The sequence below is a fragment of the Ambystoma mexicanum genome, chromosome 7q (assembly GCF_040938575.1).
Source record: "Ambystoma mexicanum isolate Mex_15411 chromosome 7q, UKY_AmexF1_1, whole genome shotgun sequence".
Lineage (NCBI taxonomy): Eukaryota > Metazoa > Chordata > Amphibia > Caudata > Ambystomatidae > Ambystoma > Ambystoma mexicanum.
Window position 1 is genome coordinate 1,128,499,402 of NC_090941.1, and position 13,210 is coordinate 1,128,512,611.

A 13,210-nucleotide genomic window follows, 5' to 3' on the forward strand; every position below is an offset into this window, starting at 1 on the left:
TCATTCCATCACGTGATATGCCGTCATTGAATAAAAGAGTCCGGAAGTCAATGAGCGGTGCTTCACAACTGTTCCACCTGGATCCCGTGACGCTCGTTCTATACTGACTCTACGGATTTCCTCGACCACGTTTTTGATACCACGGATTGCCTTTGCCTTGCCCAAGTATTGACATTGGATCACCAGTTGCCGGACTACCTTTGCTACATTGGATTCCTAGTGCCTTTGCTTCTTGTTACCTCGTTTGGAACTGTTTTCTCGCTGCCTGACCCTTGGACTGTCCCTGGTTTGCCTTACGGATTACGTTTCTTGCCCTGGATTCTTGGCCTCTGGCCTTCTTGTCTGTCTGCATACCCAACATCTGCCCTCCAACACGTGGGGAACTCCCAACGCCTCTCTGCTGTCATTTGAACATCCTTGCCAACACATTAGGTAAGCCATTTAGGATAATTTCCCTGGGGTTTTACACTTGCCAACTGCTCTGTGCTTATCCTATAACCCATTGCCTTACAGCGTTCGAGGGGTCCTTTTCCGGCTGTTCCCAAATCCAGGCCTACGAACCACTTCACCTGTGGCCTCAAAGACCGCACAGGCAGTATTTCTGGTGTTGTCTGTGCGGTACTTGGGGACGGAGGTATCCTTACTCTGCACGACCATCAAGTCTGTAACATCTTGATACCTGTGATACCCTCAATGCCAACAGTTTCCATTCCTGTAGCCACACTGCTGCTTGGAGATTCAGAACCCATTCAACAGGGTCTCTGGACACTGAAATTACTATAGGATAATCTAAATGTCTTGATACCTGTGATACCCTCAATGCCAACAGTTTCTATTCCTGTAGCCACACCGCTGCTGGAAGCTTCAAAACCCATTCACCAGGGTCACTGGACACTGACATTACCGTAGGATAATCTAAATGTCTCGATACCTGTGATGCCCTCAATGCCAACAGTTTGTATTCCTGTAGCCACAATGCTGCTTGGAGATTCAGAACCCATTCAGCAGGGTCACTGGACACTGACATTACTGTAGGATAATCTAAATTTCTCGATACCTGTGATACCCTTAATGCCAACAGTTTCTATTCCTGTAGCCACACTGCTGCTTGGAGATTCAGAACCCATTCAGCAGGGTCTCTGGACACTGACATTACTATAGGATAATCTAAATCTCTCGATACCTGTGATACCCTCAATGCCAACAGTTTATATTCCTGTAGCCACACCGCTGCTTGGAGCTTCAGAATCCATCAGCAGGGTCTCTGGACACTGACATTACTATAGGATAATCTAAATGTCTCGATACCTGTGATACCCTCAATGCCAACAATTTCCATTCCTGTAGCCACACCGCTGCTTAAAGATTCAGAACCCATTCAGCAGGGTCTCTGGACACTGACATTACTAGAGGATAATTTAAATCTGTCGATACCTGTGATACCCTTAATGCCAACAGTTTCTATTCCTGTAGCCACACTGCTGCTGGGAGCTTCAGAACCCATTCAGCAGGGTCTGTGAACACTGACATTACTATAGGATAATCTAAATATCTCGAAACCTGTGATACCCTCAATGCCAACAGTTTCTATTCCTGTAGCCACACCGCTGCTGGGAGCTTCAAAACCCATTCACCAGGGTCACTGGACACTGACATTACCGTAGGATAATCTAAATGTCTCGATACCTGTGATGTCCTCAATGCCAACAGTTTCCATTCCTGTAGCCACACTGCTGCTTGGAGATTCAGAACGCATTTAGCATGGTCTCTGGACACTGACATTATTGTAGGATAATCTAAATGTCTTGATACCTGTGATACCCTCAATGCCAACAGTTTCTATTCCTGCAGCCATACCGTTGCTTGGAGATTCAGAACCCATTCAGCAGGGTCTCTGGACACTGAAATTACTATAGGATAATCTAAATCTCTCGATACCTGTGATACCCTCAATGCCAACAGTTTATATTCCTGTAGCCACACAGCTGGTTGGAGCTTCAGAATCCATCAGCAGGGTCTCTGGACACTGACATTACTATAGGATAATCTAAATGTCTCGATGCCTGGGATACCCTCAATGCCAACAGTTTCTATTCCTGTAGCCACACTGCTGCTTGAAGATTCAGAAGCTATTCAGCAGGGTCTCTGGAAATTGACATTACTATAGGATAATATAAATCTGTCGATACCTGTGATACCCTCAATGCCAACAGTTTCTATTCCTGTAGCCACACCGCTGCTGGGAGCTTCAAAAACCCATTCAGCAGGGTCACTGGACACTGACATTACTGTAGGATAATCTAAATGTCTTGATACCTGTGATACCCTCAATGCCAACAGTTTCTATTCCTGTAGCCACACCGCTGCTGGGAGCTTCAAAAACCCATTCAGCAGGGTCACTGGACACTGACATTACTGTAGGATAATCTAAATTTCTCGATACCTGTGATACCCTCAATGCCAACCGTTTCCATTCCTGTAGCCACACCGCTGCTTAGAGATTCAGAATCCATTCAGCAGGGTCTCTGGACACTGACATTACTATAGGATAATCTAAATGTCTCGATACCTGTGATACCCTCAATGCCAACAGTTTTTATTCCTGTAGACACACCGCTGCTTGGGGAGTCAGAACCCATTCAACAGGGTCTCTGGACACTGACATTACTATAGGATAATCTAAATGTCTTGATACCTGTGATACCCTCAATGCCAACAGTTTCTATTCCTGTAGCCACACCGCTGCTGGGAGCTTCAAAACCCATTCAGCAGGGTCACTGGACACTGACATTACTGTAGGATAATCTAAATGTCTCGATACCTGTGATACCCTCAATGCCAACAGTTTCTATTCCTGCAGCCACACTGCTGCTTGGAGATTCAGAACCCATTCAGCAGGGTCACTGGACACTGACATTACTGTAGGATAATCTAAATTTCTCGATACCTGTGATACCCTCAATGCTAACAGTTTCTATTCCTGTAGCCACACTGCTGCTTGGAGATTCAGAACCCATTCAGCAGGGTCTCTGGACACTGACATTACTATAGGATAATCTAAATGTCTTGATACCTGTGATACCCTCAATGCCAACAGTTTCCATTCCTGTAGCCACACCGCTGCTGGGAGCTTCAAAACCCATTCACCAGGGTCACTGGACACTGACATTACCGTAGGATAATCTAAATGTCTCGATACCTGTGATGCCCTCAATGCCAACAGTTTCTATTCCTGTAGCCACACTGCTGCTTAGAGATTCAGAACCCATTCAGCAGGGTCTCTGGACACTGACATTACTATAGGATAATCTAAATCTCTCGATACCTGTGATACCCTCAATGCCAACAGTTTATATTCCTGTAGCCACACCGCTGCTTGGAGCTTCAGAATCCATCAGCAGGGTCTCTGGACACTGACATTACTATAGGATAATCTAAATGTCTCGATACCTGTGATACCCTCAATGCCAACAATTTCCGTTCCTGTAGCCACACTGCTGCTTGGAGATTCAGAACCCATTCAACAGGGTCTCGGGACACTGACATTAATATAGGATAATTTAAATGTCTTGATACCTGTGATACCCTCAATGGCAACAGTTTCTATTCCTGTAGCCACACCGCTGCTGGGAGCTTCAAAACCCATTCACCAGGGTCACTGGACACTGACATTACCGTAGGATAATCTAAATGTCTCGATACCTGTGATGCCCTCAATGCCAACAGTTTCTATTCCTGTAGCCACACTGCTGCTTTGAGATTCAGAACCCATTCAGCAGGGTCTCTGGACACTGACATTACTATAGGATAATCTAAATCTCTCGATACCTGTGATATCCTCAATGCCAACAGTTTATATTCCTGTAGCCACACTGCTGCTTGGAGCTTCAGAATCCATCAGCAGGGTCTCTGGACACTGACATTACTATAGGATAATCTAAATGTCTCGATACCTGTGATACCCTCAATGCCAACAATTTCCATTCCTGTAGCCACACCGCTGCTTGAAGATTCAGAACCCATTCAGCAGGGTCTCTGGACACTGACATTACTATAGGATTATATAAATCTGTCGATACCTGTGATACCCTCAATGCCAACAGTTTCTATTCCTGTAGCCACACTGCTGCTGGGAGCTTCAGAACCCATTCGGCAGGGTCTGTGAACACTGATACTACTATAGGATAATCTAAATATCTCGATACCTGTGATACCCTCAATGCCAACAGTTTCTATTCCTGTAGCCACACCGCTGCTGGGAGCTTCAAAACCCATTCACCAGGGTCACTGGACACTGACATTACCGTAGGATAATCTAAATGTCTCGATACCTGTGATGCCCTCAATGCCAACAGTTTCCATTCCTGTAGCCACACCACTGCTTGGAGATTCAGAACGCATTTAGCATGGTCTCTGGACACTGACATTACTGTAGGATAATCTAAATGTCTCGATACCTGTGATACCCTCAATGCAAACAGTTTCTATTCCTGCAGCCATACCATTGCTTGGAGATTCAGAACCCATTCAGCAGGGTCTCTGGACACTGAAATTACTATAGGATAATCTAAATCTCTCGATACCTGTGATACCCTCAATGCCAACAGTTTCTATTCCTGTAGCCACACCGCTGGTTGGAGCTTCAGAATCCATCAGCAGGGTCTCTGGACACTGACATTACTATAGGATAATCTAAATGTCTCGATGCCTGTGATGCCCTCAATGCCAACAGTTTCTATTCCTGTAGCCACACTGCTGCTTGAAGATTCAGAACCCATTCAGCAGGGTCTCTGGATACTGACATTACTATAGGATAATCTAAATGTCTTGATACCTGTGATACCCTCAATGCCAACAGTTTCTATTCCTGTAGCCACACCGCTGCTGGGAGCTTCAAAAACCCATTCAGCAGTGTCACTGGACACTGACATTACTGTAGGATAATCTAAATGTCTCGATACCTGTGATACCCTCAATGCCAACAATTTCCGTTCCTGTAGCCACACTGCTGCTTGGAGATTCAGAACCCATTCAACAGGGTCTCGGGACACTGACATTAATTTAGGATAATTTAAATGTCTTGATAACTGTGATACCCTCAATGCCAACAGTTTCTATTCCTGTAGCCACACCGCTGCTGGGAGCTTCAAAACCCATTCACCAGGGTCACTGGACACTGACATTACCGTAGGATAATCTAAATGTCTCGATACCTGTGATGCCCTCAATGCCAACAGTTTCTATTCCTGTAGCCACACTGCTGCTTTGAGATTCAGAACCCATTCAGCAGGGTCTCTGGACACTGACATTACTATAGGATAATCTAAATCTCTCGATACCTGTGATACCCTCAATGCCAACAGTTTATATTCCTGTAGCCACACTGCTGCTTGGAGCTTCAGAATCCATCAGCAGGGTCTCTGGACACTGACATTACTATAGGATAATCTAAATGTCTCGATACCTGTGATACCCTCAATGCCAACAATTTCCATTCCTGTAGCCACACCGCTGCTTGAAGATTCAGAACCCATTCAGCAGGGTCTCTGGACACTGACATTACTATAGGATTATATAAATCTGTCGATACCTGTGATACCCTCAATGCCAACAGTTTCTATTCCTGTAGCCACACTGCTGCTGGGAGCTTCAGAACCCATTCGGCAGGGTCTGTGAACACTGATACTACTATAGGATAATCTAAATATCTCGATACCTGTGATACCCTCAATGCCAACAGTTTCTATTCCTGTAGCCACACCGCTGCTGGGAGCTTCAAAACCCATTCACCAGGGTCACTGGACACTGACATTACCGTAGGATAATCTAAATGTCTCGATACCTGTGATGCCCTCAATGCCAACAGTTTCCATTCCTGTAGCCACACCACTGCTTGGAGATTCAGAACGCATTTAGCATGGTCTCTGGACACTGACATTACTGTAGGATAATCTAAATGTCTCGATACCTGTGATACCCTCAATGCAAACAGTTTCTATTCCTGCAGCCATACCATTGCTTGGAGATTCAGAACCCATTCAGCAGGGTCTCTGGACACTGAAATTACTATAGGATAATCTAAATCTCTCGATACCTGTGATACCCTCAATGCCAACAGTTTCTATTCCTGTAGCCACACCGCTGGTTGGAGCTTCAGAATCCATCAGCAGGGTCTCTGGACACTGACATTACTATAGGATAATCTAAATGTCTCGATGCCTGGGATACCCTCAATGCCAACAGTTTCTATTCCTGTAGCCACACTGCTGCTTGAAGATTCAGAACCCATTCAGCAGGGTCTCTGGATACTGACATTACTATAGGATAATCTAAATGTCTTGATACCTGTGATACCCTCAATGCCAACAGTTTCTATTCCTGTAGCCACACCGCTGCTGGGAGCTTCAAAAACCCATTCAGCAGTGTCACTGGACACTGACATTACTGTAGGATAATCTAAATGTCTCGATACCTGTGATACCCTCAATGCCAACAGTTTCTATTCCTGTAGCCACACTGCTGCTTGGAGATTCAGATCCCATTCAGCAGGGCCTCTGGACACTGACATTACTATAGGATAATCTAAATGTCTCGATACCTGTGACACCCTCAATGCCAACAGTTTTTATTCCTGTAGACACACCACTGCTTGGGGAGTCAGATCCCATTCAGCAGGGTCTCTGGACACTTACATTACTATAGGATAATCTAAATGTCTTGATACCTGTGATACCCTCAATGCCAACCGTTTCCATTCCTGTAGCCACACTGCTGCTTGGAGATTCAAAACCCATTCAGCAGGGTCACTGGACACTGACATTACTGTAGGATAATCTAAATTTCTCGATACCTGTGATACCCTCAATGCCAACAGTTTCTATTCCTGTAGCCACACTGCTGCTTGGAGATTCAGACCCCATTCAGCAGGGTCTCTGGACACTTACATTACTATAGGATAATCTAAATGTCTTGATACCTGTGATACCCTCAATGCTAACCGTTTCCATTCCTGTAGCCACACCGCTGCTTAGAGATTCAGAATCCATTCAGCAGGGTCTCTGGACACTGACATTACTATAGGATAATCTAAATGTCTCGATACCTGTGATACCCTCAATGCCAACAGTTTTTATTCCTGTAGACACACCGCTGCTTGGGGAGTCAGAACCCATTCAATAGGGTCTCTGGACACTGACATTACTATAGGATAATCTAAATGTCTTGATACCTGTGATACCCTCAATGCCAACAGTTTCTATTCCTGTAGCCACACCGCTGCTGGGAGCTTCAAAACCCATTCAGCAGGGTCACTGGACACTGACATTACTGTAGGATAATCTAAATGTCTCGATACCTGTGATACCCTCAATGCCAACAGTTTCTATTCCTGCAGCCACACTGCTGCTTGGAGATTCAGAACCCATTCAGCATGGTCACTGGACACTGACATTACTGTAGGATAATCTAAATTTCTCGATACCTGTGATACCCTCAATGCTAACAGTTTCTATTCCTGTAGCCACACTGCTGCTTGGAGATTCAGAACCCATTCAGCAGGGTCTCTGGACACTGACATTACTATAGGATAATCTAAATGTCTTGATACCTGTGATACCCTCAATGCCAACAGTTTCCATTCCTGTAGCCACACCGCTGCTGGGAGCTTCAAAACCCATTCACCAGGGTCACTGGACACTGACATTACCGTAGGATAATCTAAATGTCTCGATACCTGTGATGCCCTCAATGCCAACAGTTTCTATTCCTGTAGCCACACTGCTGCTTGGAGATTCAGAACCCATTCAGCAGGGTCTCTGGACACTGAAATTACTATAGGATAATCTAAATCTCTCGATACCTGTGATACCCTCAATGCCAACAGTTTATATTCCTGTAGCCACACCGCTGCTTGGAGCTTCAGAATCCATCAGCAGGGTCTCTGGACACTGACATTACTATAGGATAATCTAAATGTCTCGATACCTGTGATACCCTCAATGCCAACAATTTCCGTTCCTGTAGCCACACTGCTGCTTGGAGATTCAGAACCCATTCAACAGGGTCTCGGGACACTGACATTAATATAGGATAATTTAAATGTCTTGATACCTGTGATACCCTCAATGCCAACAGTTTCTATTCCTGTAGCCACACCGCTGCTGGGAGCTTCAAAGCCCATTCAGCAGGGTCACTGGACACTGACATTACCGTAGGATAATCTAAATGTCTCGATACCTGTGATGCCCTCAATGCCAACAGTTTCTATTCCTGTAGCCACACTGCTGCTTGGAGATTCAGAACCCATTCAGCAGGGTCTCTGGACACTGACATTACTATAGGATAATCTAAATGTCTCGATACCTGTGATACCCTCAATGCCAACAATTTCCATTCCTGTAGCCACACCGCTGCTTGAAGATTCAGAACCCATTCAGCAGGGTCTCTGGACACTGACATTACTGTAGGATAATCTAAATTTCTCGATACCTGTGATACCCTCAATGCCAACAGTTTCTATTCCTGTAGCCACACTGCTGCTTGGAGATTCAGAACCCATTCAGCAGGGTCTCTGGACACTGACATTACTATAGGATAATCTAAATGTCTCGATACCTGTGATACCCTCAATGCCAACAGTTTCTATTCCTGTAGCCACACTGCTGCTTGGAGATTCAGAACCCATTCAGCAGGGTCACTGGACACTGACATTACTATAGGATAATCTAAATGTCTCGATACCTGTGATACCCTCAATGCCAACAGTTTCTATTCCTGTAGCCACACTGCTGCTTGGAGATTCAGAACCCATTCAGCAGGGTCTCTGGACACTGACATTACTATAGGATAATCTAAATGTCTCGATACCTGTGATACCCTCAATGCCAACAGTTTCTATTCCTGCAGCCACACTGCTGCTTGGAGATTCAGAACCCATTCAACAGGGTCTCTGGACACTGACATTACTATAGGATAATCTAAATGTCTTGATACCTGTGATACCCTCAATGCCAACAATTTCTATTCCTGTAGCCACACCGCTGCTGGGAGCTTCAAAACCCATTCAGCAGGGTCACTGGACACTGACATTACTGTAGGATAATATAAATGTCTCGATACCTGTGATACCCTCAATGCCAACAGTTTCTATTCCTGCAGCCACACTGCTGCTTGGAGATTCAGAACCCATTCAGCAGGGTCACTGGACACTGACATTACTGTAGGATAATCTAAATTTCTCGATACCTGTGATACCCTCAATGCCAACAGTTTCTATTCCTGTAGCCACACTGCTGCTTGGAGATTCAGAACCCATTCAGCAGGGTCTCTGGACACTGACATTACTATAGGATAATATAAATGTCTTGTGTTACGTCTCCTACACCTAACAACCCCTCTGCGGGTGCCACGCCCCCACCCTCGGCCTCTTGCCGTCCCACTCGCTCACATACACATCCGATTGCAGGCAGTTTCAGGCGCCCATTCAATCGTCATACCCGGGGGTTTACTCATACACCTGGCACTTACCTTCCCTCCCACTCCTGGCAGCTACACTGGATGCTTCCATGTCATCAGGGTGCCCTGAATGGACCTCGGAGGATCCGCGCGTCACGTGACTCTCCAGTGCAGCAATACTCCCGTATCACGTGACTTCTGTCATTCCATCACGTGATATGCCGTCATTGAATAAAAGAGTCCGGAAGTCAATGAGCGGTGCTTCACAACTGTTCCACCTGGATCCCGTGACGCTCGTTCTATACTGACTCTACGGATTTCCTCGACCACGTTTTTGATACCACGGATTGCCTTTGCCTTGCCCAAGTATTGACATTGGATCACCAGTTGCCGGACTACCTTTGCTACATTGGATTCCTAGTGCCTTTGCTTCTTGTTACCTCGTTTGGAACTGTTTTCTCGCTGCCTGACCCTTGGACTGTCCCTGGTTTGCCTTACGGATTACGTTTCTTGCCCTGGATTCTTGGCCTCTGGCCTTCTTGCCTGTCTGCATACCCAACATCTGCCCTCCAACACGTGGGGAACTCCCAACGCCTCTCTGCTGTCATTTGAACATCCTTGCCAACACATTAGGTAAGCCATTTAGGATAATTTCTCTGGGGTTTTACACTTGCCAACTGCTCTGTGCTTATCCTATAACCCATTGCCTTACAGCGTTCGAGGGGTCCTTTTCCGGCTGTTCCCGAATCCAGGCCTACGAACCACTTCACCTGTGGCCTCAAAGACCGCACAGGCAGTATTTCTGGTGTTGTCTGTGCGGTACTTGGGGACGGAGGTATCCTTACTCTGCACGACCATCAAGTCTGTAACATCTTGATACCTGTGACACCCTCAATGCCAACAGTTTCCATTCCTGTAGCCACACTGCTGCTTGGAGATTCAGAACCCATTCAACAGGGTCTCTGGACACTGAAATTACTATAGGATAATCTAAATGTCTTGATACCTGTGATACCCTCAATGCCAACAGTTTCTATTCCTGTAGCCACACCGCTGCTGGAAGCTTCAAAACCCATTCACCAGGGTCACTGGACACTGACATTACCGTAGGATAATCTAAATGTCTCGATACCTGTGATGCCCTCAATGCCAACAGTTTGTATTCCTGTAGCCACAATGCTGCTTGGAGATTCAGAACCCATTCAGCAGGGTCACTGGACACTGACATTACTGTAGGATAATCTAAATTTCTCGATACCTGTGATACCCTTAATGCCAACAGTTTCTATTCCTGTAGCCACACTGCTGCTTGGAGATTCAGAACCCATTCAGCAGGGTCTCTGGACACTGACATTACTATAGGATAATCTAAATCTCTCGATACCTGTGATACCCTCAATGCCAACAGTTTATATTCCTGTAGCCACACCGCTGCTTGGAGCTTCAGAATCCATCAGCAGGGTCTCTGGACACTGACATTACTATAGGATAATCTAAATGTCTCGATACCTGTGATACCCTCAATGCCAACAATTTCCATTCCTGTAGCCACACCGCTGCTTAAAGATTCAGAACCCATTCAGCAGGGTCTCTGGACACTGACATTACTAGAGGATAATTTAAATCTGTCGATACCTGTGATACCCTCAATGCCAACAGTTTCTATTCCTGTAGCCACACTGCTGCTGGGAGCTTCAGAACCCATTCAGCAGGGTCTGTGAACACTGACATTACTATAGGATAATCTAAATATCTCGATACCTGTGATACCCTCAATGCCAACAGTTTCTATTCCTGTAGCCACACCGCTGCTGGGAGCTTCAAAACCCATTCACCAGGGTCACTGGACACTGACATTACCGTAGGATAATCTAAATGTCTCGATACCTGTGATGCCCTCAATGCCAACAGTTCCCATTCCTGTAGCCACACTGCTGCTTGGAGATTCAGAACGCATTTAGCATGGTCTCTGGACACTGACATTATTGTAGGATAATCTAAATGTCTCGATACCTGTGATACCCTCAATGCCAACAGTTTCTATTCCTGCAGCCATACCGTTGCTTGGAGATTCAGAACCCATTCAGCAGGGTCTCTGGACACTGAAATTACTATAGGATAATCTAAATCTCTCGATACCTGTGATACCCTCAATGCCAACAGTTTATATTCCTGTAGCCACACAGCTGGTTGGAGCTTCAGAATCCATCAGCAGGGTCTCTGGACACTGACATTACTATAGGATAATCTAAATGTCTCGATGCCTGGGATACCCTCAATGCCAACAGTTTCTATTCCTGTAGCCACACTGCTGCTTGAAGATTCAGAAGCCATTCAGCAGGGTCTCTGGAAACTGACATTACTATAGGATAATATAAATCTGTCGATACCTGTGATACCCTCAATGCCAACAGTTTCTATTCCTGTAGCCACACCGCTGCTGGGAGCTTCAAAAACCCATTCAGCAGGGTCACTGGACACTGACATTACTGTAGGATAATCTAAATGTCTTGATACCTGTGATACCCTCAATGCCAACAGTTTCTATTCCTGTAGCCACACCGCTGCTGGGAGCTTCAAAAACCCATTCAGCAGGGTCACTGGACACTGACATTACTGTAGGATAATCTAAATTTCTCGATACCTGTGATACCCTCAATGCCAACAGTTTCTATTCCTGTAGCCACACTGCTGCTTGGAGATTCAGACCCCATTCAGCAGGGTCTCTGGACACTTACATTACTATAGGATAATCTAAATGTCTTGATACCTGTGATACCCTCAATGCCAACCGTTTCCATTCCTGTAGCCACACCGCTGCTTAGAGATTCAGAATCCATTCAGCAGGGTCTCTGGACACTGACATTACTATAGGATAATCTAAATGTCTCGATACCTGTGATACCCTCAATGCCAACAGTTTTTATTCCTGTAGACACACCGCTGCTTGGGGAGTCAGAACCCATTCAACAGGGTCTCTGGACACTGACATTACTATAGGATAATCTAAATGTCTTGATACCTGTGATACCCTCAATGCCAACAGTTCCTATTCCTGTAGCCACACCGCTGCTGGGAGCTTCAAAACCCATTCAGCAGGGTCACTGGACACTGACATTACTGTAGGATAATCTAAATGTCTCGATACCTGTGATACCCTCAATGCCAACAGTTTCTATTCCTGTAGCCACACTGCTGCTGGGAGCTTCAGAACCCATTCAGCAGGGTCTGTGAACACTGACATTACTATAGGATAATCTAAATATCTCGAAACCTGTGATACCCTCAATGCCAACAGTTTCTATTCCTGTAGCCACACCGCTGCTGGGAGCTTCAAAACCCATTCACCAGGGTCACTGGACACTGACATTACCGTAGGATAATCTAAATGTCTCGATACCTGTGATGTCCTCAATGCCAACAGTTTCCATTCCTGTAGCCACACTGCTGCTTGGAGATTCAGAACGCATTTAGCATGGTCTCTGGACACTGACATTATTGTAGGATAATCTAAATGTCTTGATACCTGTGATACCCTCAATGCCAACAGTTTCTATTCCTGCAGCCATACCGTTGCTTGGAGATTCAGAACCCATTCAGCAGGGTCTCTGGACACTGAAATTACTATAGGATAATCTAAATCTCTCGATACCTGTGATACCCTCAATGCCAACAGTTTATATTCCTGTAGCCACACAGCTGGTTGGAGCTTCAGAATCCATCAGCAGGGTCTCTGGACACTGACATTACTATAGGA